The sequence below is a fragment of the Pipistrellus kuhlii genome, unplaced genomic scaffold (assembly GCF_014108245.1).
Source record: "Pipistrellus kuhlii isolate mPipKuh1 unplaced genomic scaffold, mPipKuh1.p scaffold_m20_p_105, whole genome shotgun sequence".
Lineage (NCBI taxonomy): Eukaryota > Metazoa > Chordata > Mammalia > Chiroptera > Vespertilionidae > Pipistrellus > Pipistrellus kuhlii.
This window is the reverse complement of record NW_023425411.1, coordinates 441,739-447,663: the sequence shown is the minus strand read 5'-3', so window position 1 is coordinate 447,663 and position 5,925 is coordinate 441,739.

The following is a 5,925-nucleotide window of genomic DNA, read 5'->3' as shown; positions in this document are numbered from 1 at the left end:
TATAGAATATAGAATATAGAATATAGAATATAGAATATAGAATATAGAGTATAGAATATAGAATATAGAATATATATATATATATATATATATATATATATATATATATATAAAGAAGATAGAGATTGCAGAGTGTATTAAAAAAACAAACAAATAAGACACAACCCCCCAAAGAAACAAAACACAGCCATCTGTTGTCTGTAAGAAATCAGCTGTAAAGGTAAAGATAGATGGAGATGAACAGCAAAGGGATGGAGACAGGTATGCCGGGCTAACAGTAACCAGAAGAAATCACAGCCGTTATTAATGTCAGAAGAGCAGACTCAGGGCCAGGAAAATGATCAGAGACAAAGAGTCCGTTCTCCAAGAAGTCATGACAGTCTCTGACATGTATGTGCCTGACATCAAACACACAGGCAAGACGGCCGGCCCTCCAGGAGAGAGAGGATCCCGCTGTCACTGGAGACTCAGCGCTCTCCTCAGTCCCCAGGCGGGGGCTGGTGAGGACACAGCTGTTCCACAGCGCCATCCGCCAGTGCAGGTGCCTCTGCAGAATGCGTGATGCTGTGTACAAGCCCTTCTGTCCGCTCGGCCGTCGGAGAGGGCCTGCGGGTGTGCTCAGTAACAGGAGCGCGCCTCGTCACCACATCTTGGCTTCCAGTGCTGTGTGCTCTTCAGTGAAGGGAGCCAGGGCCCGCTCCTTGGAGAAACGGAAGTTTTGAACAACAAAACAAAATAAAGCAGCGTTGGATAATAGCTCCAAGTGTGAAGTCAATACCCGCAAGCCCAAGCTGATCCAGATGAAGGACGGACTGTAAATAAACCAGAAAGAAGAGACCGTCTCCCCGCGGAGATCCGAACAGTTCACGCCGATCCTCTGCCTCCCCCACGCCCCACGTGTGGGCTGCGCGCCACGACCCCCTCCAGACTGCGCCACGGCGAAGGGGGAGAACGGGTAACTCTGCAGGGTGACCCCTGCCGTCAGCGGCCATAAATCATCCCGACAGTTTGCGGCTTGTAATGACGTACGTGATGAAAACAGCCCTTCCCCTCGGGGCCCTCCCGCACCCGTGACTCGCCTCGCCACGAGGAAACACCAGCACTGGCCAGTGAGGCATCCCCACGCCCTGCGAGAAGCTGGCCCGGCCGCGGAGCCTGGGGCACGGCGATCGGTGCCAGGCAGGTCCTGGGCAGAACGGGCACTAGGCAACGCTAAGAAAACCACGTCAAGCTGTACTCCTCACTCGGTACCGATACTGGCTCACTGACCGTGACCAGTGACCTTTCCTCAGGGGGCAAACCAGGTGCGAGGCAGACGGGAACTCCGTGCCCCCGCCTCGTCTTTTTCTGAAAAGTCTAAAGCTTTTCTAAAACACAAAGTCTATTAAAAAGAAAATTCACATAGTCATTTATTTCATTTTTGTTAAAAGACAGCTGCACCCACATGTTCCTTACAGAATTATTTATTGGTTTGTTTAAGATATATTTTTATTGATTTCAGAGAGGAAGGGAGAGGGGGATAGAGGGAAAGAGAAACATCAACGATGAGAGAGAAGCGTTGGTTGGCTGCCTCCTGCACGCCCCACCTTGGGGATTGAGCGGGAAACGCAGGTATGTGCTCTGACTGGGAATGGAACCTGTGACCTCCTGATTCACAGGTCCACGCTCAACCACTGAGCCACATCGGCCGGGCGACAATTCATTTATTTATTTATTTTTGTTAATCCTCACCTGAGGATATTTTTCATTGCTTTTCAGAGAATTGAAGGAAGGGAGGAATGAGAGAGAGAGAGAGAGAGAGAGAGAGAGAGAGAGAGAGAGAGAATAACTGGTTGCCTCCCACATGCGCCCCTACTGGGGATGGGGAGGAAACCTGCCATTGAGGTGTGTGCCCTTGACCGGGAATTGAACCGACCTTTCTGTGTACAGGCCAGCGCTCTAACCACTGAGCACACCAGCCAGGGCAAAAAGAAAAGAATTAAAAATGAACAACTGCTGCTGCACAGAAGCGTAGACACGTCTCCCCCATGGGACAGAGTGCACCAGGCACCGTCTATGAACCCAGTGCTCCGCCCGCACCGTCTAGACGGGAGCCGGGGTGAGCGGTCAGCGGCGTGTCCTTGGGGAAGTGGGGCGGTGGTTATGGGGTGAGGTCATAGGAGGGGCTTCTGGGGTGCAAATGTTCTATTTCGTTAAAATTTTGTTTAATATACTTTTATTGGTTTCTTAGAGAAGCAGGGAGAGGGAGAGAGACGTCGGTCGGCTGCCTCCTGTACGCCTCCTGCTGGGGATCGAGCCCTGACTGAGACTCGAACAGGTGACCTCTCGGTACATGGGGGCTGCTCCACCACTGAGCTCACTGGCCAGGCCGTTCTCCTTGGCGGTCCAGCTGGCGGCTGCGTGGTGGTTCCCTTTCTTTACCTCGACGAGCTGCCTCTGCAGATCCAGTGAAGCCAGGGATGGAAAGCAGACAAGAACGTGTGAAGCGTGAATCAGGATGTGTATCCGCGTGGACAATGCTGGATTAAAGAAAGTAACTTTCCAATTCATACCTAAAACATGCCAATTCTTAAAACTTACCGTCAGTGAAACAAACTGTGTCGCTTACAGACTTAGGAGCTGAGCTGAAGTATAATATAAAGACACATGAGATGGTGAGTAAGGAGCTCATGATCACAGCTGGCTCTGCGGAGGGAGGAGGGGAGAGGGTCTCGGGAATGATTTGTGTGTGTACGTGTGCGTGTGCGTGCGTGGTGTGTGTGGTGCGTTGTGTGTGTGTGTGGTGTGGTGTGTGTTGCATGTGGTGTGGTGTGTGTATGTGTGTGTGGCATGTGTGTGTATGTGTGTGTTGTGGTGTGTGTGTTGTGTGTGTTGTGTGTGGCATGCGTATGTATGTGTGTGTGGTGTGCGTGTATGTGTGTGTGTGTGCTTGTGTGTGTGTGTGTGTGTGGTGTGTGTACAGTATATAAACTTTCTGGTGGACGTATTGCAAAATATAAAGTAGAGATAGTTAGATTGTGATATTATTCTCGATTCTTTTTCTAGTTTTGAAAGAAAAATAAAAGTGTCCACATCCCAGAACACGGACGTCCTTGGAGGAGGATAGTTCGCCGTGAGCCTCCGTGGCCCTGCGTGTGCAGAGGAAGGGCCACGGTCCCTGCAGGAGGAGAGCCCGGCTCGCAGACCAGTGACCTTGGCGTTTCACCGGCCCCTCGTTACCAGCACGTCTGTCATGAAGGTAATCACCGAGTGTCCCGGGAGGTGGATTGCACCTGCTGACAGGCCTCCCCCCTGGGAGGAGGCGAAGGGGAGGTCAAGGCCAGCGGGCTCCCCTGTGCCATGGCGTGGCGGGGGGGGGGGGGGGGGCTGGTGCCACCGGGGAGCGGAGATGGGGAGGCCGGGGACACGGAGGACGTGGTCTTTGAACACGTGACGTTTGGGGGCCTCTCGGAGCCCAGGTCCGGCAGTGGGCAGTCTGTGGAGTCTCTGTTGGCCTCAGTCTGGGTGTGATTGCCAGCGCCTGGTCTTCTGGGATCTGACTGAAAGAGCCAGAGACCTGAGAGCGGAGGGAGGTGGAAAAGGATGACCTTGAGTGGCAGTGCCAAGGTCAAAGCCCCTTTAACCCCGCTCAGACTCCTCCCCTCCGGATCCTGCTGCCCGTAGACGCATTCGCTAAAAGAAGGAAGCCAGTGTTCACACGCACAGCCTGAAGCACACAGCGCCCTCCCCCCGCTAGGCCAACGTGAGCAGAGTGTGAGCCACGGCTGCTGTCCTGTCCGGGGGAGGCCGGTAGGACCCCTGCCAGCTCAGGCCGCTGTGGCAGCATCCCCCTCCTCGCGTTGCAGGACGCTGCCCACAGCTCCCTCCTCCTGCTCCTCCTCCTCCTCCTCCTCCTCGGCGCTCCCGCCCAGCCAGCAGCTCACCCCTCGCCAGCTGGGGCCCAGAGGGCTCCTGTCTCCCAGGAGGGCCCACTTGATGTGGGGAGTGGGGGGTGGGGCTGGGGGAGGGGGGAGAGAGGAGGGGCGGCCAGGATGCTCTTACCTCTCCCACGTGGCCCTGCAAGTCCTGCCAGGTCTGCCTCCCTCCAACCGCCAGGGACTGCAGCCTCCACCAGAACCTCGTCCCCTGCTCTGCTGGCTCCACTGGTCCCGTGTGCACCACTCAGCACGGACGGCAGGGGGCGCCGCTGGCTTGGGCTGGGGCAGCAGCATCACCTCCCCAGGCCTCAGGAGGTGGGCGGTCACTGCAGGTGGGGACCTGGGGGCGGAGGTGCACGCCCCCTGCTTGCGCCCTGGGGTGGGGGCTAGGATGCAGTGGGGAGGTGAGCAGTGTCTGGCGGCGAGGGGGAGGGCCAGGGACGGCCCCCTTCTCTCCTCCTTCTGGTCCCCCAACGCCCCCCAGGCACCTGCAGCCTCGAGGTGTCTCCGAACCCGGCGGGACATTCTCGTCTCTGCCCCCAGGCCAGGCCCACTGCGCCTCCTGCAGGACCACAGGGCGCGCGCTTGTCTGTCTGGTGGCCCATCCGTCAGCTTCCCTGGCCTGCAGTGAGGCCGGACCTCCTGCAGGGCAGCTGTGGGCACTCCCCGCCCCGCTGTTTCCATGGCAGCTTCCCACTCGGGTAGCGATGTCCTAAGATGAGAACGTGTGCCCGGGCCGCCATTCCGGATTGTTCGCTGTGAGGAGAGTTTAAGAAGCTTCTACACACCCACTCACAGGGACCTCTGCAAGACACCATCCTTCAGATCTCACAACCTGCCACCGGGATCTGAAACCCAAACTGGCAGTTTTTACCTTACAAAAACCCTGGGCTCACAGAACTCAGAGAAAGGAGGTTGTGTGGCAGCTGAGGCCACAAAGCCACGTGGAAACCATCAGGTTGGGGAAGCACAGCCATGTGCTGGGACAGGAGCCGCCTTCAGAATGGCTGCAATGATCCTGCGCGGCTTTAGAATGTATTTCTGTAAGGAAGAGAACGGCGCGTCTTTTGTACGATTGGCAGGAAAAATGCTTTCAAAGCTTCAGAAATAAAGCACACCTCGAAGGAAGTGGGTCTTTTTCGTGCTTCTTCTCAGCAGTTCGTTCATTTCAAAGGCCTCGCTGAGAGGTGTGCTCCTGGCCTGGAGTCCCGCGCTCGAGGCCACAGGGCCAGTGGGCGGTCATGGACAGTGGTGCCAACACCTATTCCCTTACCCACATGTATGTTGTTCTGGAGGTAGCGGAGTGTTGGTTCCGCACATACATACAATGTAGTCCTATATTGAACTTTAAAGAAATGAGACCCGCCGAAGCCTGTTTGGCTCAGTGGTAGAGCATCGGTCTGCGGACTATAAGGTCCTGGGTTCCGATTCTGGTCAGGGCATGTACCTTGGTTGCGGGCACATCCCCGGTAGGGGGTGTGCAAGAGGCAGCTGGTCGATGTTACTCTGTCATCGACGTTTCTAGCTCTCTGTCCCTCTCTCCCTTCCTCTCTGTAAAAAATCAATAAAATATATTTTTTTAAAAAGAAAGAAAAAAGAGAAATGTGACCCACGTTGGTTTTTAAAGTGTCGCGGACACATGGATTCTTCTAGGAAAGCTTTGTTGGAGCCTCGCGATGACCGGGCTGTCCGCCCTGGCTTAAGGCTCTGAACAGCGTCAGACACGGAACCCTCCCCGTGTGTGGCCAGAGCTAAGCCCTTCCCCCAACTTCTGTCCGTTGTCCAGAGATTTGAAGTTTTCCCCTTTTATCCTGATTTTTAAAACATCAAGGGGAGCAGGGGAAGGTGGAAGAGGGTAAAGGAATAAGTGGTGATAGAAGGGGATGGACTTGGGCTGGTCAACACACAATACAACATACCGGTGATGGATGGCAGAACTGTACCCCTGAAACCTCCGTAACTTTATTAAAACCAGCGTCACCCCAATGCATTCAATAAAAAGGTAAAA